This window comes from Euwallacea similis, chromosome 7 (genome assembly GCF_039881205.1).
Source record: "Euwallacea similis isolate ESF13 chromosome 7, ESF131.1, whole genome shotgun sequence".
NCBI classification, from domain to species: domain Eukaryota; kingdom Metazoa; phylum Arthropoda; class Insecta; order Coleoptera; family Curculionidae; genus Euwallacea; species Euwallacea similis.
The window spans coordinates 3,545,201-3,569,948 of record NC_089615.1 but is presented as its reverse complement, the minus strand read 5'-3'; the positions used below and the strand labels follow the sequence as shown (position 1 = coordinate 3,569,948).

Sequence of the window (24,748 nt, the reverse complement as noted above, 5' to 3'; positions counted from 1 at the left end):
GCTGGGTATTGTCCAGAGGATGGCCACAATTTTTAATAATAGTGAGTATAAGTATCGATTGTTCGCCAAGCTGGGATATTTGTGCGATTTATTTGGAGAACACTGACCGTGTCCCCAGGCCATATATCCTAAATGACTACAGCAATACAACGTTCGTTATGGCTACCCCCAACGTGTTCCGACCACCCTCGGAAAAAAGGGTGGACAAAACATTTTTATTTGCACAATAAATATCAGATATTGAATTTCTGAAATCCGAATTAATTTGCGTCATTCAGTGTTTTTTGTTTCAGGTTCAAAGAGGTGTTGAAGGTGGCAGGAGATCCGGGCTAAATGTACCTTCTGCAACCCTTCCTCAAGGTATGTACATCAGAGCAACAACTTTTAATTACATTGAATATTTCTTATTACAAAATTACCGATAATTATCGCTACATTTAGAGCCATCATCGTAAGCCGCCATTTAATCGAAAAGAGACTTTTGGACTTTTTGTTTAATAGATTTTCCAGGTCAAACTGTCTCACCATTATCATCAGGGCTGCATTGTTTTTAACGACTCGGTACACAAATTCCATCGTAAACTAATCAAAGCAGCTCAAATGCCCATCAAACTTTTTTAAAGCTAATAGTTTTTGTTTAGACTGTAATCTTATAAGCAGTTTGCTTGTTGTCAATATTTGAGAAGACATTAATGACTTGTTGGCATGCTTTTAAGAGGTGAGCTTGATTAATGTCCATGTTTACGTATACTTTTCGATTTTCTTTGAATTTACTTCAAAACATTTTATAAAACTTGAATCTAACCAGGAAGAGTTTTGTAAAGTATTCTTTGTTGCATTGTTTCGACTTTAGTTTGATTCAAAGGCTCTACGAATATATTGAGTTGGTTCGCTTTGTGGTGTCCTGGATTCCGTGTATACAGGATGGCTCAGCAAAATGCGTTAGGATTCATTTTTTAATTTCAAACGCAGACTGGAAGTGGACTGTTTCGTTTAAACTATACGTAGTCAAAAGGTTGTTAAAACATTTAACGCATGTTAAATTTGATGGTCCGATTGATGTTCGCCATTTACCATAACTTCAACTATTGAGGAGCTACGACTGTCGAAATAGCATAAAATGCCATATTTCACACAGTGCCTTCAACGAAATGGCTTTGAAAATTTGCGAGTAATTAAAAAATCTAGCAGTATGCAGGGGGTTCCATTTGAAATTATGAAAAAGCCGTTTCTTGAGCAACTCCGTATGTTAAGAATCACGTTCAGCCTATACCTCTGCTTCCATCTCATAAATGTTTTATTTAATATTATAATAATAGCAATAATAAGGCAGGAAGGTGGCGGCAAGGTTTCACAGACTGCTTTGCCTTCCTGCTGAATTGGAGCTAAAGCCATCGCAATGCTGCAAAACCTTGCCCAGACGAATTAGTGATTTCAATCAGTAACTACCGCGGAATATCTTCGAAAGGACCGAATAAAAACTACAAAGATTATGAAAGCTCGTCTTTAAACAACAAAGGATGAAGGTGGTTCAATTTCGATGGGGTAAATTATTGAAGTTTTGAAAAATACATGGATGGAGGGAAAATCGGGTTTCAACCATATGACTTTACGAAGAGAATTGAGTTTAGTTTGGACCCCAAATAATGTAATACTGGATTCAAATCTAAGAGATTTGGTCATCGAAAAATCATTCATTCAGATCCTTTATATCAGCATTAAAATATTTGAACGTAGTTAGTTATTTTGAATGTAACTGAATTGTAGGTCAGAATCCATCGAGATTCGAACTGAGGGGACCACTTCGTCTTCCGCAATTCACTCGAACCGCTAAGCATCAATTAAAACTCAAAAGTCAAATTCGTGTAGGTATGGATGTTGCCATTACATCCAAAGCCGATATCGTCTCCTTTACTGTCTTTGCTCGGAGTATTGTGTCTCGAACATGCCGTTAGAATTTTATGTCGTATAAAAATAACATTACTACGGTACGGTTCAGTTATTCAGATATGTAATGAGCCAACAGCATGTTCCTTAGCGGAGCGGGATCTGATCGTAACCATAAAGTTAACCGAAGAAAATCGACTCGTTTTGGAATATATTTCGTTTAATTAAGAACCTCTGCGGGCAAAATTGCCATACATACGGCAGTCGCTAATATTAAATCTTATGTGCATCTTGAGTGCGAAAGAACAGAGCCAATTTAGCAGTCGTGTATACTCCCAAAGTTGGGAATTGGAAGTATTATTTGTCTTTAATCTAACTTTCGTCTAGCCATTGAATGCAAACATTCCTCCTTTTAAGTGATTTGGGTTAGGAATTTTCCAATGTCCTTCCTTGATTAAATAGGGGGTTGTAGTTATCGAAGCTGGCAGCCATCTGAAGGCTAATTAGCTGATTTGTAGTGGCTCGAAGGGAGTAACTCCCTTCAAGTAATCTAAATTTTTCATCCCGGCAAATCCCTAAGGAATTCCAAAATCAACATGGTCCCCCATCTTTAAAAACAGCCACTTTAGTTCGTGACCTTGTCTAATCGATTATCCTGCTTAAACTTTTTACAAGTATCAAACTTAAATGAGGCCAAAGTTTTTCCACGGGAAATTAGGTACACGTGCTGTAAAATAAATCAATGGACAGTTGCATTAGATCTTTGGCTCCTTATGCAGCAGCCTATGGCGAAGGAGTAAATTAGAAAATCTCAATATGTCTAATGCATTCCCGAAAACGTAGAGAGCAGCCCGGTATCCCATTAAACAGCCCCTGACTGGAAACAATCAGACACCGAATTGATTCGCATTGGGGGTCCATTACTCCGAAATCTACAGACGCCGCTGCTCCTTCTCTAATAGACTCAGCAGTTGCAATTTTGGCAAGAAATTGCAGCCAACGTAGTTTGGGTAAACACTGTTTAATTTCGTTCGTATCGCGCGTCTTTAATTGAAAACCTTTGTCTGGTTTTAAAATCGAACACCGAATATTGAATATCGAGCAGATCGTGTGGGAATTAGGCGAGCATTGACTGTCTCCACTTTCCGGCTTTGTTTCGTACAAAGCTCCCCCAGATGAGCCAGTATTAGCATATGCTGCGGAAGTAAATTTTAATTTTTTTATTCAATAAAATCTGAATAGCGTTCTTCCTTTTCGAGAAGAGGTCGGGGATTGCGGAGCTTTGGAGGCACCCTTTATGCTATTTACATATCCCTTACGACATTAAATTATCTGGTTTTGGAGGTGTCGAAGGGGAAACGCATAACTACGTAAAAATGAGGCTCGCTAAAATAGGTATATGTGGAAAAACTAATAAACGAGCCAGGTTAAAACAAGACCTCTGTTGAGAGCTAAAGTCCTTTAGGAAAATAGAAAAATAAATCATCTGTATATACTAGTTTCAAGGGCAGGTTTCAGGGACGAAGGAGGAGGAGAGAATAATATTAATAATTGAACCAACAATGAAAGCAATGGCCCCTAATATTGTCATGCAATAACATAGATATCTGGTTTGTTAAGGATAATTTAAATCTCTACAACTCGTTTTACGAGTGGAAAAACACTTACCAACCGAAGCCGTGAAACGACAAAAGGTCCAGCGCTCTAGCCGACACTGAAGACCTAAAATTCATAACAAAGTAAGAGGAATTTGTTTGTTGGTTTTGCTACTCGAATAATGTGAGTAGCAAATGAAATCAGGAAGAATGCTCTCCTGTCAAAAACAGCAGCAATGCAAGAGTTTCAAGTTCACGTAACACTAAACCAACGATAAGTGGATTCCAGATCGTTTACACTGCAACCCGAACGAGACAGCATTCATCACATATCTTAAGTAGGATTTTATGCAAATTTAAACATATCTTAGTCCAGAGTTCAACTGTGAGCTTCGATATTGCGTAAACTCTGGGACAAATGCTTCATATACTAAGTGACATAGGAACCCGAACGCCCAGTAAAAATGTTCCGATTTTGATAATGTTTTGTAAAAACGTCAGTGAGGTTAAAGTAAATGATTAAACTAACAAGTAAATTTGACAAAATTTTAATGTATAATTGGGGTTATTATAATTAATAATGTGTTGATGCGTCACTATTTCTTACACATTCGTTATTCCGCGCAGGCATACTTCTGATGAGGTGGTTAACATCCTCTTGGGCATTTCATTTCAGGTAACTTCTATCTCATGTCGAAACACCGCTAAAGTTTATAGGGGTGGCTGTAAAGTTCGCAATCTCCTACCGATAATGTCTCACACATGTTCAATTGGAGACAAATCTGGAGATCTTGAAGGCGAAAGCAGCAATTTAATTTGAGCTTATGGAAAATACTCCAACGTTGCCCTTGCCACGTGTAATCGGATATTATTCTGTTGAAAGATAGAATTTTGGAAGATTCTTAAGTATGATACCAAACAAGGTTCCGCTATTTCTTGGATATACTGCTGTGCGGTCATATTGCCTCTAATAAAAACTAGGAGCGACCTAGAGTTATGGCCAATGGCACCCCACACTATAACATTATCAACACGATGGACATGTCTCTCGACAAAAAATTGTGGATCTCGTCATGTCCCACACCGCCTTATAACCCTTGCCCGACCGTCATGCATGTCCAAATAGAACTTGGATTCGTCGCTGACTATTGCACTCCATTCCTCATTCCAGGTTAATCGTTCCCTACTCCACCCAAGTCGATTTCGTTTGTGCTCCCGAATTAAAGGTAAGATAAATTGTGGTCGGTATGAAAATAGGCTAAAACTTCTGATACGTCAGTATACATTTCGCATTCCAATAACTCTACAGTGTTCTACAAACTACTAATTGGCAATAGTTCTGGTGGTACAAAATCGATCCCGTATAGCCAACAATCTTGAAGTGGTGTCGTCTTGCAATATCGTGCGGTACTCTTGTCTCTTCGTGTCAGACATTCCTCAATCCATGCCTGACAACAGTTGATCATAGTATCTACACTCTTGTTGATTGTAGCTGCTGCAATATCCCGAAATGAAAGGCCGGAGTAGTGTAAATCAACAATCCTTCCCCTATCAAATTTACTCAAATGTCGATAATTTGCATTTCTTTGTACTTTTGGCATTGTAAACATTGTCTAAAGCTGATAGAAAGTACTATCTTTAAAGACTAAATGCGCTGTAGCATCAAAATTTAGTTTTTCTATCCTTCATAAAAATACTCAACAAAAAATAAATATTTAAAACATGCAGGCAAGTAAGTCTCAAAGTGTAATCACATCTTTTTTTTGCATCATAAATATTTACACAAAATATTATCGAAATCGGAATATTTTTACTGGGTGTTCAAATTTGTATGTCACTAAGTATACAGGGTGGCCCATCGAAAACGAAACAAGCATTTTCAGGTATTTGAAAATTTATTTTCGCAAAATACTCGGACGCGTAAACTTTATATTCGAGGGGGACACATTATGAATGTATACTCACTCTTTTCACATCAACCCCCTAGCCGGGGAAAGTTCAACCCCTAAAATCTTAACTGGAAAGTAGGATTGAGTAGTACCTTGTTTGAAAGGTCTTTAGATTCTTGTTATAATGATCCGCAATTTGACTAACTCTGATTCAGAAATTTTTGAGAAATTTCATCAAAACGTATCGTTTGATATGAATTAATAATGTAAAAATGGGAACAACTGAGGTAAAAATAACTCAAAGCAGGTACTTTTAAATACCTAAAAATGCCTCTGTTGCGTTTTCGATGCGCCACACTGTATAATATGTAAAATTAACCGACTCGGTCATCCCGCTAAAACGTATAAAATCGGCGATTTGATGTCTTTTACTTTCTGAGATATGACAAGACATTCATCATATGCATATGTACTTATTTTCCTGAAATGCGTGTAAATGCCTCCAAATGATAATTACTGAATCTGTGTTGCGAAGTATTGGACTTGAAATGAAGTGTCTAGAGCTTATAATGTATCCAAGTCTATTTTATCGAATTTTATGAGGCCACAGCATGAGGCGGCGACACTCTAGAGTTTGATGAGACAATCTGCTAGTATTATGGATTATACACATAGCAGTCAAGAAATGATTCATCTACTCTAATACTAACTGTTCTAAGGGAGAAGACAGATTCTCGCATGTGATATGAGCATTATTTAAATGCATGAAATTCTAAGTAGACCATCAAAAATCCTTTTTATACCCTCTTGAAAAACAACCGATTGCGTTCCATTTGAGACAATATATTCATTCATACCAAATACACTGGTAGCGGAATATATAAAAGGCATTTGGAATGCATCACATTTGGCCCGATAGTTTGTCTCTCTGAGTACCTTTTTAGGAACAACTTTATTCGAGACGCAGGAGAAAAGTTAAGGTGGCACAGCTGACAAATATGCAAATGATATAAGGTGTGTGAGTGTGCCTCCCTCCTGACAAAATGGAAATACGATGAGCCGGGCTGGAGGCCCGATGCGTGGAATTATGAAAACGACTTGCGAAATATGGAATTGATGCATAAATTGGCAAAAGTATGACGGCGCTGGGGCTGAACAAACTGGCAGCAGCCGCTCTCAAATTATTTTTCCAAGAAGCTTACCCCTAAGATATTCAGCAATTAAAATTCAAGATGACAATCTGGCTAAAGAGTCACATAAAGAAATTACCACCAGTTCATGACAACATATATGGATACATAACTTCTATCACTATCGCAGTCTACTGCCACTAAAGCTCCTGGTCTCTTTCAGTCGTCCCTCACTCGAGGAAATCTAACATCGAAGGTGAACTTGTAGAATACGGAATTTCGCTCAAATTGTGCCATAAATTACTAATTGTGACACATCAATGAATTTACAAAAAAGCGTCTTAAAATCTATAAAAAAACTTATCATGGCCGTATTAGTGAAAAAGTTGATGATCGTTCTACACAAACGAAATGACATAGAATGAACCAAGAGGGTCATGTTAAAGCTTATAAAAACTGCGCTGGAGAGGTGGTTTTAGTTTTTATCGAGCTCTTATCATAATTCAGGAAAAAAGAAATCTGAAATAACTGAAACGCCAAAAGTAATTTGAAAGATCTGTTTGCATTATGAAACCATCTAACTATGATGGGCATCCTTAGCTTGGACACACTGTATATCATTCTAATATATAATGCATATTATATTTTCTGGGCTTAATCAGCGGTTTTATATTTTATCGGAGAGCTAGAAATACAGAGGTACCGTTCGGCTTGAACGAGTCGTTTGGACGCGAGCACACCAACTATTTTTTATTTAAGTTAGGTACCATAAGTTTTACATTGTGTTATCGATTGTTCTTTATGAAAGAAAAGAGCACATCCCTCATTCCCGAAGCCTCTATCAGAAGAAGTTGTGCGCACATTCCCCAGATCTATAAGCCCCAGATTTAAGATATTTTCGAAGTTTAAAAACTTTCAGTCCCAAGTGCGTTCAAAGTTGGCTCTTTCGCAGTTCAGTTGCCGCTTAATACTTGGAGGTCAAGGCCTACTATGGCCATACACTCCAGAAACTTCGACTTCCAAACTAAAGTTTGCTTGATAACTTTGTTCTCAGAAATTAACTTTCCCAGAAGTAGGTTGTTTTTAAGTCATTCCATTCACAATAGTCTGCTTAGCGTTTCCCAGTGTGTAAAGTGTGTAAATTGGCAATTTTACGAAGAAAAGCGGGGGTGTCTTAAGGCGAAGGCATAGGCAAAATAGGGGGCGACTTGCAGATGAGCGCTCAGAGGCCGGCAGAGATTACCCGTGAATTATGGCACAAAGATATCTAATTGTAGCTTAGGGCATTAAGAGGGTTGGGGTGGCGACTTGACCTCCACTACGGTTTTGGTTACATTTGCCTCGCATCCAGTTGAATAATAGATACATTCATAGGCAAAAACTAATAATTATTATTCACTCTATAAACCGCGTTGTTAAACGTTTGCTCTAATGGTGAATTCCGGCGCCCGAAAATGGCCAAAAGCTGAGAATGACACGCGACAAAATAACGTAACAAAACAGAGCTGGTTGAGACAGTCTTTGGCACTTTTTTAGCGTCCGTAGTTCCTGCAAGACTTCTATGTATCCGTGATGAAGGTGTCGGGAAAGAAATGCTCGAAAATGCGATTATAAGGGAGCCACAAAGATGAGGAATATTTGCAGTGAGAATGTTCATGTTTTATGCTCGAATCACTAGACTCTAATAATTTAATGGCGACATAAACTAGAGGGGAGATTTTGTCCGACTAGTTCAAAGGGTTGCACTACTGTACGTCTTGGGTTGTCTTACGGGCCATTTGCCGGCTCACTACATTTGCCAGGGCTCATTATTAACGCCGCCGAAGCTAAGTCAACGTTTGCCGAGGTGCGCTGCTTACTAATTTCAATAGATTAACCGCGCACATTTAACCCATTCGGTTAAATCGAGTTATTTGTAATTAACTGGCTCCCGGCTCTGGATGTTCGGTTTCTTCCGCGGTAGGTACACGACCGGGCTCCGCAGATTAATTCGCCGACGGATGTTCGATTATCGAATTGGGAAAAAGGGCTTTCGTAAACTATTAATGAGCCACACCCATGTGGCCTTTCTAATAAAATTTGACATTTGGTGAATTTATAACCACACTCTTCTGTCAAATTTGACCACTGTCACTGTCGTTGTCACTGTTCATTTTGAAAAAACATCTGCGATCTGTCGCCGGTTGAGATGTGTTATTGTTTGACGGTTGAAGCCCCAACGACATACCGGAGAAAGGACAGATGAGAGGTTATGTAGGTCTGACTATCATGTCCATGCTTGGAAAGTAAATAAGAGACCCCTCAGTTTGTGACCCTATGTAAGTTGAAACGTTTCGTCCTTTTTTTTTCATTGTGTCAAATATAAAATAATCAAGATCTTTAGTCACATCAACCTACCCAGGTCACACCTGAAACTGAATTCAAATCGTCCTCTTCTTTTCATTAATCCATTAAGAAAGCAATCATAACGACTACAAAGCCCAGTAATTTACGACTTAATCATAGCCACCATAAATATCCCGCCCAAAGTGAAAAATTAATTTTCAACCCTTACTCATTTTAATTACCGACGTAATAAATATGAAAAATTGAAAAGCAACCTTGTTAAGGTCATAGAATTAGCATAATGGCATAATTAAAACACCGATGAAGGTTCTTAGGTGCAGAGCCTGTCAAGAGCAGGTGCCCTTTTTTTCAAGGATAATTACTTTTAAGGGTCGTCTTCTTCTCCATTTCGCGGTTTGCATTCTCGAAAACGATGTTTTGCTCGATGGAAGGTGACCAAAAGTTGCAGCTAACAAATTAGGGAGACCGCCTGCTAATTCTACGCTTCGTGATTTTGGAAGTCACTTCTGAACGTTTCTAATTAAGCTTCTGTAGCAAAATATCGTCGGAATTTTTCTCACTCTTTCCCCCTCGTTTCCATGGTAATTTAGGCAAAGTCATGTCATATTTACAGCAATTCGATAATCACTAAAACTCCATTGAAAGAAGTAATTTTGTACACTACATCATAAAGGCACCCCAAATGCGTCTTCAAGGAGTTCGTCTCTAAATAGAGGGCTGCTTAGTATCAGAAAAAAGGCATAGGGGAGATTTTATCGCATTGTATCTACCCTAATAGGGCTGTAACGGGTCAGTTCCGGCTCTTTCAGGAAGACGTTCACATGATTTGGCCAATCTTTGTTAAATCAGTTGTTATTCTTCTTATCACAAAAAACATGGCCATAAATTTTTTATTCCCGGTAGGTAGTGGAGTGAAATTACTGCGGCATTTGAAAATTCAGTACAGAACGTTTTACTTCATGCAAGGAATCTTATAAGTAAGATTGAAAATGTAGGCTTGATCGGTGAACTTGGATCAGATCATATGGCGGCGAACTTTAAAACTGACCTCTTACAGACGCAAATTATATCCCCTGTAAAACACAGTGGTGAAAAATTAATTCAAACACACATACTGAGGCAGAAAAAAGTAAGCAGTACGACACATTTGCACTAAGACTGATTACAAAGATACCTCGACAACCCGATACACAAAAGACAATAGTCACAACTGGACCATTGTGACCCCTACAAGACAATCCCGCTTCCTTCTCCCTTCAACTACTTTATTCGAATATTTCCAAAAGTAATTGTGTTCTCTTTTCTTTGCAATTTAAAAATGATTATTTACGTGCAGATTTCAGTATTTTTGTCATAAAGGCGGACAAACCGAACGGTCCATAGTCGTTTTCCCTGAAACTAGTTTTCATTTAGATTTATGAAAACTATGGCCCTACATCGGTCTAATATCAGTAGTCCAAAATTGTAATACGATAAAGGTGTAACGTGAACTCGAAACAACGAAACTTCTCTGCAGGAAAAAATACAAAATGTGGTACAAAATCCTGCGGCACATTGGCCCGTGATTCCAAAACGAGTCCCTATAGGTGTGGTGGAGTGGGCGGAGGTGCAAGGGGCAACACGGGGGAGTCGTCCCGCATTTAAATCCGCGTCTCCAGAAGAGCTCGCGGCTCCCACAGCTCTCGGTTTTTGTTTTTCACCGTCGCCCTGAGATTTCCTTTATCTGGTGATTAAAACTTCATCCTGTCGAGGAACTGCGGGTACACACTTTTAATAAAGGAACGCATACGCTTCCAGCACCGGCTACATTGTCCCGAGCTTAATTTTTAATGTAATTTAGGAAATGGGCGGACGACCCACGACTTCGCTCGCCACCATAAATCCGCTCAAGTGGCGCTGCTGCCTACAATTTAGACACGTTTTCCCCAGATTTTTACGCTCTCGCCTAATTGTTTTAATCGAGTAAAGGGCTTTTCGTTCCGAGTGAGAGACAATGCGGCGTCTTTGTGATTGATAGTCTCATTTTTAACCCTTCCAGACTAAAACACGTCTTCCTTTCCGCGTTTTTAATATATGTAGACTCCAGTGGTGCCGCATAATTTCTGTACAGGCAAACGACGCCCAAACTCAATTACCAAATGTTTTCCAATGAAATATTTGACTGCCGTGATATCAGTCCTTAATATTAAATAACATTAGGACACTTTATTGTTGTTTATCGAGTAAGTTTAATCAGATACCTATGGTCTAAGTCAGGACTTCGGGGGAGTACAGATGTTCACCGGTCGATCCATCGATGTGGAAAATCAAATCAAAAACTTCCTTACATTTGTAGGGTAACGAGCAGCAGCGTCATTTAGCATGACATAAATCAAAAATATAGCCATAAGGTTGGAGAAACATCCTCTAAAACTTGAAGTAAGTCGTTTCTCAAGAAGCTTAAGTACTCTAGCTCATTCAGGTTTGTCGGAAGTTGAACTGGTCCCAAAGTCTCATACCACACATTAATTGAAAATTCATGTTGAACGTGCCGGTCCCTCATTCTGGGTTGTAAGAATGGCTGTTTCTTCAATGGATTATACTTCTCTTGCTAAATGTTGCCTTGTCGGTGAATAATATTTTACTAAATAACAAAAATTCATGATGTTCGTTGTAAAGTAACAAATTGGAGAAATCAATTCTAGGTTGAAAATCCCTTGGCAACCAGTATTGCGGTACGGAAACAGCTTCTCATTTCGTAGAAATGTAGAAATTAATTATTTGATAACTACTGCCGCTTCAGAGATGCGTTGATTGTCAGTCTCTGGATCGTCCGGTGTCCAGAGGAAGATTTCCTTTTTTTAATGTACAGTGAGAATTTCTGGGTTTCTTTCAATAGTCGTTATGCACTAAGCAATGTCACAGTTGATTGAAACAGCCCCCAATTTATCCTTCAATTGCCCAAAACTATTAAAATACATATATTTACTTTCGACGTAATTAAATATATCTTCACGCACTGCTCTCATATTTTGTCCCGACGCAAAAATAAAACATAGAGCTAAGGAAGAAAAAACCACTTCACTTTTTAACTGGTCATTCCAACCTTTGACCGGCTTAATTCGACATCCGTTCAAAAGCGTTTCCCCCAAAGCTGGCATGGAACCCCTATTAACATGACATTTCATTCTAGCATCACCTATAAGCGGATATGTTTTAACATGAAAGAGTTTGAAATACCCATCCAACCGTTATAAAAAAAAATGCAGAAAGGGACACGGATTTCAAACGTTCCCCATATTTCCGTTCGCTTTTTCCCGTGCTAAATCCACAAGTGGTTTCACATAGATAACATTTTTTCAGAGGCTTCCCTTCACGCCCTTAAGCTACTTCACATTCATTGTGTGTAGCGGAAAGGAGTGTTGAAATTTTCAGTGCGTTTTCACACGCCTCCGTTTTACATCTACATACCCACAATTAAGAGGTAAACCGCTGAAAGAATAATCACCGAGTTAAATAAGGGGAAAAACGTGATAATTTTGCCTTTTCAGGGTTAACGAATTTAAATTCTTAATGGACGTATTTTCATTAACGACACCCGGATAAAACACAAAAAAATACATGATCCTTAAAATGAAATTTATGGCATGATGGCTAAAAAATAAGAAGAAACAAAGCGACGGAGTTATTTTTCAAAGAAACCCCTCTTGGAAAATTAAGTTTTCGGATTTTTATTAAGGACATACATTTTTATTCTCGCGTAAATCGCCACAATAAAGTATATTCGCGCGTTCCCTCCTCCATCCTGCTAAATTGTAGACATAGTTAGCTGAAATCGTATCCCAGAGGATAAGTAGGAAATGGGGTCGGGGCAAAGGCAGGAAGAACGAGACGTTTTATGGTTCCTCCTTACGCGGCAGTGCATGTCCTCAGCTTGGGGGGGCCATAATCATGTGTCTTGATTAGCGCCGTTTGTACATAAGAATCCCGCCACCGCAAAATGTTATTGCCAAGAGACCCTGTTTTTCAGGGATTTTCTCTTCGAATTGAATATCTATATAAAGTGGGACTTGTCTGAGAAATACTTCTCTTTCTATCCTTTTCTCTCTCTCTTTCTCTCTCTCTTTCTCTGTAGCTTTCTTTGAAATGTAAGTGAAATTTGCATAATTTCAAAATAGAAGTATGACACAGATCCAGACACATAAACTTTTCTTTGAACGTTTTGTCAAAAACAAAAACAACCCTCTGATAGATCGTGCCTATTTCAAATAATAAATCTAAATTACTGCCATGTACTAACTGTGTAGGCAAATCTCTGTAGCATAGTAATGTAGTAATATATGTACACAATGCATGTAGTGAAATAGGTGCAAGATCTAGGTGCCTTCATGTCGTTTCTTTTTAAGAAATCGCAGCGAAATTAGGTGTTATATCTACCATTAAGAATCGCCTCAATTTTGCTCGAGAGAGTACTTGCTACCTCAACCTGGAAGAATCAAAAACGAGAGAAGTCAAAAATATCTTTTCAGCGGCTTTCTATGCGTGGATTTGGCAATTTTCGTTTCTCTATGCCTCGCTTTATACTTGTTGCCTAATATCACTAATTTACGGCATTAAAGCGTTATTAACAAGGTGTTGGGGAATACTGGTAGAATATTAATATCGTAAGAGCAGTGATTTTCTTGCTGTTATTAAATTAGTTGGGGTATTATTTCCCCACATAATACCTTGATATATTTCATAAAGCACCTACGTATATGTCGGAACATCTTACGACAATAAGCTCTACTTCACTTTAAAGGGCTTCTGATTTTTATGATTGACTCCGAAAGGAATTGAGCAACAGTGGAAAATTCATATTAAGCCCTTATCTAGACAATTATCGAAAAGCGGCAACCTCTTTCTGATCTTTATAGAGCCCTCGTGGAAGGTACCCTGATAAGAGATCCTCGACTCTGCCGCGTTTTCCTGTTTCCGCCCGTAGATGAGCAAAGTGGCGAAAGGAGAGATAATAAACGTAAATTACATTTGACGGATATGTACGACGTGTGTGTATTATCACAGGGCAGGCACATTAAAATCACAAACTTGATAACTACAACTTAAAATTTGTTATTACACATAAAACTGTTGATAGACGTTACCGCTCTTCGGGTCTCGTCAACAACAAAGCCATTATCACCTCTGCACTTCCCGAAACTAGACGACTTGACACTTTGATTGATGATCCTGGAGAGAAAAAGTGAATTTTATAGAGAAATAATCGTTTTTTGATACACACATTGAGGGTTGGTATAGCTTGCGTCGATATCCTTAGATTTCCGACCTGATTTTTGACGCTTAAATCCCAAGGTAATTTGCAATATTTCTGCCTAAAACTCTAAAGTTGCTTAATAAATCCTGGATGAAATTAACTATCTTGCAGGTTTCCTCTGACCCAGCACAGAGACAATTTTAATTGCCCATCCGGGCAGAAAACACCGGGCTATAAGTAATAAACAGGGAATAAATCCCGAAAATCTGCCTACCTAATCGTAAATACAACTAAATTATGCCGCCATAAATCCATTACACGTGGTTCACGAAAATTTGTGGCCTCCAATATATCAGAAAAATTTAACAGTTAAGGTAGCGTGAGTTATGAACTAACTTTATATTTACGATATTAATTTCCTTGCGTTTCCTCGTTCTGGAAAATCATTGGGAGTGGGAGGGTTCTTTATGTGTTCATTTGGGTTTTAGTGTAGGTCTATTTAAACTAATTGAAGCAAATTGGAGATTTATTGCCTTGAATCACTGTTGGAACACACAGCGCAATAAAGTCATTTTTCGATCGTTTCCTCCTGTCCCTTATTGCGGAAACGGCTAAGAAAACTGAAGAACCAAAATATCAAACAGTGAGGGGCACTCGCCAGCGCGCCGCTAATTAAGGGAGTCAAACTATAGGGGAAGTACCTGCAGAAGATTGCGGAAAATGCGACTTCCCAGCTTTTGTCGCAATTTTTAATTTATTAATTATTTACAGCCAAATAAAATTAACCTTAAATTTGTCGCTTGGAGATGTACTTTTGCTCCTATGTATGATTTGTATGGGAATGGGCCAGGTATTGGCAATCGACAGGAAAGAAGCTTATGCGCTAATTAAGAATAATTAAGTTTATAATTAATAATTAAGTGAAGTCTGATAAATTGTTGTCAAAATACACGGAGTGGATCCAAATACATCGCGAATAACCGACTTGAATTCAGTAGGAGTCCGAGGGTGTGGAGCTGGGAACGAGAGGTTTAAAAAAAAGCATCGAAGCGCCCACACGATTTTCCAATTCGATCACTTGAAATCATAATTGATGCGTTTAGCAAAAATCGGACTCTAGAACGGTTGAAGTTTGGTCTCACGTTACGAGAGGGTTCGGAACGACAGGGAGAATTTTAAAAACACCAGATTTGAAAATGCAAAACTCGAATATAAAACCGAAATCCGAAGCGGGAGAAATTCGGCTGAACTCAATTAATCAATAAAACAGTAAAACGTTCCCCCGTCGCCGTTAAGAGTGTGGGGGGAGATGGGGTTAAGGCGAAGGGGTCGCAATGTGCTGCGGTTTCGAGATGCTGGCCGAGGAGGAGTTGGCAACGGCGCGCGCGGGCTGCGGTCGCCGAGGAATCTCCCGCCGCTATTATATCGAACACTGGCGAGTTTTCGAGAAACAGCTAACGAACCCTCGCCGAATTACGACCATCATCCCTCGGGCATCTACACTTTCGGGGTAATGTCTAATTAACCTATAGGAACAACTATCATTCTTAGTTCAAGCAAGTAAAAATTCTTTTCAATCAGATCAATAGGAGCATTGCCACCCTTAACCGCCCTCCCTACGAGCGCGTTTGTTCGATGTTTTTTCGATTTCGATTCGTTTTTGATGCATTTATGGGGTCCAGGCAAGATGATAATAGATAAGATCTAACTTCTAGGATCCGACGTCCTACTTTCGTCCGAATCCTTTTTGATGTACGGGGCGTTTTTGGAAGATCCTCCACTTGGACGTGGCGGCGTATCTCGGCGGTCACGGAAAATGGATCAAAAGTTCGAATGGAACTCAGCATTAATAGGCACAGAAAAGTAAAAATAAAATAACAGAGTGGAGAAGAGACAAAATAAAGCTTACTACAAAACACTCCTATGCTGCTAGGACTATAGAAAAAAACCTTTTTTGGTTTCCTCACTTTTTCTATTAATTAATAAAACAATACGGGTGTTATTTTCGTAGGTAGCCAAACTACAAGGGGTGACTCTTTCAGTAATTCTAAGACGAAAAGTATATATAAACATAGGTCCGATAATGCTTAATTTTCAAGATACAGGATGTCAAACTTTTTTTTTAAATCGTTACATATTAAAAAAAACTCCTAAATAAAAAGAAGTCGCAAATAAATATAACGTTTAAACTTGGTAACAGTTTTTAATGCAGTGCAAAGGAATCTTTTTAGCTGGAAATTGTTTGTCTCCTTTTGCTAGTGGCGTGTACAAGGGTAACACCGAAAATAAAAAAAAACATAAAATAAGAAAAACGCTTTATTAAAACCATACTTAAATAAATGGCATTGATTTTTTTTAGCAAAAAAAACATTTAATTATAAGTAAATACCAAATTTCAGTAAAATCGGTTAAGGAAGTAATCAAATTTTTATAAAAAAATGATTTTTTAGAAAAAGTTTGACACCCTGTATATTGAATATGAAGCATTACCAGATCTATATTTATAAAAACTATTCATTTTAAAATAACTCAAAAAAGCACCTCTTGAAGTTTGACCACGCATTTAAATAACACCCTGTACATTAATTACTTAAAATGTATAAAAAAGGGAAACCAAAGATTTTTCCTAACCACTTTAAAATGCAACATTATTTATCCCACAACATACGTATAAAAGGTTAATTCTAGCCCTATGAGTGAAAGTAGCTTCATGATTTTATCAGTGACGCAATCCTAAACTGTTTATCATATGGCTGAGGCGATTTGTTTAACAATTGCAGAATATTATGTATTTTCCTCATACTGCCAAGCAGAGACTTTTGTGAAATTCTGACATAATCAAAATTAATTAAATGAAAATTTAACAGCTTATGGTATTAACTGAAAATGCTTTAACGACTTAGGCTACGTTTAGGCTTTATCCTAATGATTGTCTCTAGGGACAGAACTTCGATTTCTATTAAATGTCATGTACGAATTATATCCCAATAGTTGTTACAAAAATGCCATTAAAAAACCTATTGTAATGGAAAAAGAATTGTGTATGTTACTTGATGTGAAAGGTCTTCGCCCAGTTGCTGGCCTCAACTGGGCAAACTGACTTAATCTCTGTTCTTAGCACCAATGGACCAACTTTTATTCCTTAGAACATAATCTACTACTTTTCTCTTAACATTCACATCATGGAAGTGTTTTGTGGCACGTTTCATTTTGTTGTGTTGTAGAATACTGACAAAGACGCGTCTAAACGTATTTAAATAATTTTGAGGAATTTTTATATCTAATTACAGAGAAGGCCATAATCCCCACAATATTAGTAAATAGGTACTTTGAATTTGTAAAATATAAAAATCTATAAAACTGCACAAACAACAAAATGCAGTAAATCCGTAATAAATTACGGAAGTGCTGTAAAGCAAATAGTTAGCTACTTATTCTCTATAATGCAGTATCAAGTTCCATATCAAACTCGCGATACACCGGAAATAAATCACATTAAGTTCGAATAAGGCAAAAAGCTTAATAAAGTATGCAGATGCAGCCGGAGTGTCTGCTAGACGAAATTACTATTTTATTAGTATTCTCTGCTTTTGCCAGACCTCATACACCATATTTGTTTTCCCCGTGCACGGCCGTAATAAATGAAGTTAAGCTCTAATCTAAGGACAGTAGTTTATCGTCCTCCTCGGCAAAGCTATACGACTTCCAATTAAAATTACATTCAAAATAGGTTCTTTCTGAAAGATAGCTTCCTATCGCTAAGGATATTATAAACTATAGAACAAAAGACTGGTTGGACGTAATTTTCAGTAACTTTCAACTTTTAACAGCTATTTTAATTACTTTTCCTAGTAATCCCCAATTTGAAACCGTTGCAAAATCTAGAGAAATCGCTTTATAGACCATTCACGAAACGGCTTTCCGAATTTCCAAAGCATTAATATAACTAATTATTCAGTTATAATGGCTTTACAGCCAAATAGTGCCCTAGAATTTATGTTTCTTTATAGTGTCGTATACCCTCAAATTATGACCAATAAGAATGATCGTTATGGCCTGCGAATGGCTCCTGAGGACAAACGAATGAAAAGAGAGGATTGTATCGTAAAAATTAATCGCTCGAAGTACGGAATTACTTCTCCATAATGACGACAATGCAATTACAAAGCTGTAAGGGAAATGAGTTGGTATTTAAAATTTGCGACTCTAGAAATATGATATTGAGTGTTCTTTCATTCGCTTTTATCACATTTTAATCAGGCACGTTTTTTCGTAAGTATCTTATTATCCATCTCTACTTACCGCCTTCACTTTCTATCCTCATTTTCTAGCCTATTTTCATTATTTTCTAGCATTGTTATGGTTTATGGTTTCTTCTGTTTAGTTTTTTCTCTAAAGTGCGCCATCACATCATTTTTTGACCTCAATTCTGTACCTTTTTGGCAATAAACTCATGTTTCATTTGGTCATCCATGCCAAGTAAAGATTTTAAATGGCAGCTATAGAATCAAAAATATCATTAATTGATTTAACCTAATTACAAATGCATGGTTGTAAAAAATAGTATACAAACCATAGTGGAAAGTTTCTTTTCTCTCTCGAGATTATAACTAACTTCAACGCTGCGCGACTCGGTCAACTATGAAATTTCTGGACAGTAATTAAACACTTTCCACCGCGATATGTGATCTACTCTTGTTCACAACCAGCCAAAAAGTATGCATGTTTTGTTCGGTTTTTCTTCCTAAAAGTTATATTTTGCTCGCCTGGACCGGAAAGTTGACATAAGGGATCTACAAAACCATTTTCTGATCTCCATCATTTTGCTTTTTTGATTTCCCTGTCAGTGAAATAATACTGTAAAACTTTAAAAAATGTTAACAAGTATTAGCGAAATTAGGGATATTTGAGGTTTTGAAAATTAAAAGTTCTTTAGTGTTAATTAATAACTCTGCCTGGCAGTACACTTCTGATATTGAAGTAATTAAACTTCAAGATTCTGTAAACATTAAAAATACTTAAATTAACACACTACTTAGAGTGACAATTTACAAATCTGCCTGTTGTTATGGCTTTAACTTTCAAAGGAATGAACTGCAAGATTTCTGTTAACTTGAAAGATGCTTAAGGCTCATATATTTCAGTAAAACAGTAGTGCAAAGTTCATCTTTCAAACTTGATAACTTTTCTAAATTTCAGGCTTTGAAACCGGAAAAATTTCCTAGTGAAAGAAAGACAGAGAAAGTTCATAAATCACTCTAAGAACAGAAATGGAAAGTGCGTCTTGCAAACTTGATATTTTTCGTAAATTTAAAGTTTTGACAATTTTAGGAATCGATAATGTGTCAATCAAGGATGAGAAATTTTTTAAATCTCAGATGTTAATAAATGAAAAAATCGTGTATGGCAATTTACAAGTTAGGCTGGTCGTACGCCGCTGATTTTCGAGGAATTAAAGTTAAAATTTTTGCAAACCTGAAAGAAACTTAAAAAAGTGAAAAGTTCGGTTTAATGAAAAAAATATATACAAAGTGATACTTAATTCCTCGGCAGAGGGCGTTAAATTTTTCAAAATGTATTTTTAATTAGTAATATGTCGTGTTACTCCTCATGCTGCATTTTCGGCTTCTCGAGTTTACCATAAATCTTGGTATTCCTCTCTTTTATTTGCACAACATTTCATGTTGTTTTGAACCCATTATGTAAAGAAGCACTTCAGAGACCGCTTTCTTTCCAATATAACTCAATTTCGGCCGCATTATACGAGAAATTGTGTGTTTCGCGAGCGTTTCCTATTTTAAAATCATTTATCAAATTCCCCATAAAATATATCGTCTAAACTCCCCTTAAATTGAATATAAAATCACCGCATTATATTCGCATTAAAGTATCTTTTTACAAGACGGGGCCGAAGCAATGTGTGCCAGAATAAATAACTTACGAGACTAGGAGCGTATTTCTGGCAATAAAAACAAGCAGCTAACGGGCTCCCTGAGCTGTAAACTAACGCCGGGCAATAAAAATATTCAGAGGTGATGACTCCCGGTTTACTCACACACGCAGTCTGGATAAAGCCATAACATTTGCAAGTTAAATGCTATAAACGGTCGGAGGAATAAATTCTTTGTTTCCATTTTTTTATCAGCATTGGTGTCCCCCAAATCCAAGGAAGGAAGAAACGACAGAGCAGGATGAGATTTAATGATGTTTTGTAAACTTTATCGAACTTAGAAAGTATCTAAGAAGTCATTGTAGATTTTAATAAATTCGGCATAAAATTCTAAGATCGCATAAAGTAAAACTGTGTTTTTTGTAATTTTTTATGACTAGATTTTGTTACATTTTGTGTTGTAATAGGCATAAGGACACCAATACCTATATCAACAGCAATCAAATTGATACCCCAATAGCGACCCTTAATACAAATCGAGGGCTCTTTTACAACCACGAGGGCCTTTAAAATCGGTTCGTTTTCTGAATTTTTGAGCAGATCGACGACATGCGAGCAGCCAGCTATCAAAGCCACTTAAACCCTCTTTTATTAGCCCCTTACAGGTTGTTAAAGGGTTACAAGCTTCGATAATTTACTACCTACTTTTCGCAACCTTTCGCCATGGAATACTGAGCATAGGAGGACACAATTTTAAACCATAAAGTTACAATATTGCACCGACCTGCCACACAATTTTATTAATTAAAAAAAAATTTTATATTTGTTTTGTCAGATTGGTTGGTGAGAACACAGTTGTTTATTTAATTAATTTGAAATTTAGTTATAGTATTTAGTAATCCATCTAGTGGTGTAGCGCAAATGTAAAAGCGTAACAACGCACGTGTATTCTTCTAGAAAGGACAGTTACAATAGAATTTTGCATAATAATTAGGAACGATAATGGTTTAAGACCAGCTCAAGAGCAATAACTCACAATTATCTGTAAATTAAGAAATTTAGACATTTTTACGAGCTGATAAAGCAAACAACCCCACCTTTCACCCAAACAATGGCGTCTGAAGCATAATTTCCGTCTTTTTTATTACGAAGGGCATAATGCTTTTGTTGTAAAATAGATCTTAAGGCGAGCATAAGTAAATTAAAAGAGGCGATAGCAATCTCCCCTTTTTTTCTCGAGAGGGAATCAAGACAGCGATCCTCTTATAAGCAGCTCTATACGTATTAAAGAGCTTTTAAAAAGGATCGTCCTGTTTTTCTCGACTTTTTAAGTGAACCCTGGAGGTATCAGCTATCCAGCGACAGGAAGAGCGATCCAGTCTCGGTTAAATTTATAACACTGTTTTAACTGGGCGATTGTTGTTTAATCAACAAGTTGAGCAGTTATTTTCAGCCTTAGTATGCTATATTATTTGGCATACTGTCGTATTTAATGGAATCAGAGACAAATTCCATAAAATGCTGGTAACTTTTCCTTATTTATGTACACATATTTTTTTCAAGGCTCTCCACGCTACCTCATGAGATGCGTTAATTTCTCGTGCTATAGCCCTTGTCGAAGAGGGAGGACTATCGTCAACAACGAACGACTAAATTTATTATTTTTGAAATGATTTTGATTCTTCATTTGATGGTTGCCGAGACTCTCTCGATCGACCTCCAGAAACTTGATAAGAATTTACATTCAGGCTCAGCTTTCCCGTCGGATTCCTCATATACTTTTTACCAATAAACCGACTTTGGAGGTAAACTCGCGCCAGGTAGCACTGGCAAAAACCCTTTAGGATTAAAACCAATCTTTGGCCAATTAGTGCATTTGACACTTGACACCGTGTCACGTGCTCTGCGTAGGCACGTTTCGTCTCTCACTTTTAACTTTTAATAGCATTTTCTGGCAATATCGACCCTTCTCAATCCCTGCAGCCAATCTCTTAATTTTTTTGCGGGAAAAGTTAAAAAAATATAACTGAGTATTAATTTCTGGCAGCTGAAATGGGCAATGAAATTAAAGCTGAAAGACGGAACAGTATAAACCGATGTTCATTAAAAGGGTTGGAACGGAAGGGCACAACGAACTGCTCCAGACAGCACCGGAAAATCCGGGCACGTACGAGCAGATCCCGAAAAATATTATTTGCGGATATTTCTCCGTGCCAAAGTGTAATTTAATTATTCTCTGGTGGTTTATCTAGAAGTGCACGGCAACTTGCAATCGCATTCAAGTCAAGGGCTGATCTTAGAAGGGACGTGGCGCTGTTATGCGATACATAACTGCAACAGAAACACGTTGCAAACTTGTGTGTGCATTTGAATAGGTCCGTCGCTGGACTAAATCGTGAATAGTGCCCAGTCAAATTCAATATGCAACCGAGTCGTAACAAGATATTGAAAATGTCAAATTGTCAATCGAACGGAACGGCCGGCCACGTCGTTGGCACGTCGAATTCCGTACAGGTTTCTCGACTTGTAATTACGGTCTAACGTACAATAATGGAAAGTTTGCGAACTAGCCAGCTTTTAAATTAAATTTGCTCGCCTGTTACGGTCAGTGGATTTATTGAATTTGTAATGTTACATGTCGGGATCCAGGAGTTACGGCTTCTCCTAGGGAAATTATGGATAACTTGTCCGGTAGATCAGCTTGAAAATGTAAAGATGAAAAAAGTTCGGAGCAAAATCAGCTCTGTCACGACCCACGTCTATAAAAAGTAACCTTTTTCGCAGAAAACGCGACCCAAAACATATATACATATACAAGAAATTATGCTTTTTGAGCGAAGCCCCTGGGACTGCTCTAACATTGCTTGGTCTCGACCATAAAGCAATCGAGTTTTGCATCGTAAATAAACTTGTACTACATATTGTACAATTGTTGACCACAAGTACGGACACTTTTTAAATATCGCTTTTTTTGTTAATCAACAATTATAATGTGAATTATGAAACATAAAATCGATTCTACTTTTAATGCCGTACCGCTTTCCTTGGAATACTGGCATTTATTGGAATTCGATGTAAAATAGAGGTAAGAACAAAAATAGACTGCTGACGAAAGTATGGAAACTATTTTGCATTTCTTCATAAACAAATGTGAATATCAGTTAAATTTATGGAATATGGATAGTATACAATAGAGTTCAATGGCAGTAACAATGCCAAAGCGTTCTTTGCCTCAAGAACTGAAACAAGCGTTTTTGAGTTATCAAAGAATGAGCATAATCAGTGCGATATATCTAAGGCTTTAAATGTCCCCAAAGGAACAATATCGAAAATATTAAAACATTTTCGCGAACGTGGTACTATTGACAGTTTTCCAAGATCAGGTGGCGCTTAAAAGTATCCAAAGAGTACTGAGAAATTAACAAGAAGGATAGCGGGAAAAAGTCCACTATTGACTTCGATCGATATTTAAATATGTCTTGCTGAAGAACATAACATTGTTGCATCGAATCGAACGGTGTAAAGAATCCTGGTAGCTGGAGGTTTATGTGGTAGGGTTGCTGTCAAGAAACCACTAATTTCCAAAAAAAAACAAAAAAAAATCGAAAAGTCTGATTTACTCGGTAGCATATCAACTGATCGCAAGAAAAGTGGGATACCGTCTTATGAAGCAACAAAAGCAAATTTCAGTTATTCGGTCGTGATGGTGTTCAATATGTAAAACGCCCCAAGAAGGCCAAATTCAACCCCAAGTGTCACTTGCATTCTGTAAAACATGGCGATGGAAGTATCGTGAATTGAGGGTGTTTTTCTATGACTGGGACTGGGCCATCAATTAAAATAGGAGGGATTATGGACCGGTTCATGTACAAAGACATCTTAGAAAACCATATGCTTCTGTTTGCTGAGAGAGAAATATTTTTATTTTGACGTTTTCAAGAACATAATGACCCAAATCATGTCCCAAAGCTTGTTAAAAATAGGTTTGAAGAACATTGTCTTCCTAAAATGGAATGGTCTAATATACCACAAAATATTGAACAAAACTTGAAACAAATGTTTCACTAGTTATTTAAATAAAATCTATAGTTTCCATACTTTTGTCAGCATTGAATTTCTCTTTTTGTTCTCATCACCATACGCGAATCACTCAGATCATATGTTAGTGAATATTTTATAAAAGTATACAACTTTTAGTGACAGTGTTACACAACTAACTTTAAAAGCGTAACGCAGAAGGAAGATTTACCGGAATATCGAAAATTCTCATATTTATGTTTATTACTGTATATTCTATACGCTTGAGGCCGATAAAATATAGTTATCTGTGTTTAAAAAAAAGGTCAATGTCGGATACATAAAAAGGAACCAGATTTCACTGCAACAACATCCCCTATTGTTGTGTGAGGCGTTATTCTCAAAAATTAAAATAAATTAACTAACTTCATTAATTTATATTCAAGTTGCACTATTAAATCGGTAATGTACAGCCTGAACGAATTATAGTGGTTTTTGGATTAAAACCTCTGTTCAGTGCCATTTCCTTAGTTGACGATCTTACGATCCTTTCCAAGTAGTTGAGTAAATTCTTAATATCAATTACGCTCCTTCCAATAAGTGGAAACATTCAAGCGCTAAGGCTTCGAATTAATAAAACTGATTGTTTCTAAATTGTTTTTAAAACTTGATGAAATTCTATAAGAGCAGCGCTAAGTTCCTCTCCTTTATATTCTGAAATGAGTGTTGCTGGTCAGCGATATGACGCGAGATATCATGAG

At 37.3% G+C, this 24,748-nt stretch overlaps 1 protein-coding gene across 2 annotated transcripts in view; it reads left to right on the top strand.

Moving 5' to 3' along the window:
- Positions 1-24,748, top strand: part of LOC136409952 (myelin transcription factor 1) — a 116,120-nt gene that overhangs the window by 31,951 nt on the left and 59,421 nt on the right. For both annotated transcript variants that reach the window (XM_066391815.1, XM_066391816.1), the window contains exon 2: positions 294-360. The gene's annotated coding sequence lies outside the window, so the exon portion shown is untranslated. The remainder of the gene's footprint in view (positions 1-293; positions 361-24,748) is intronic.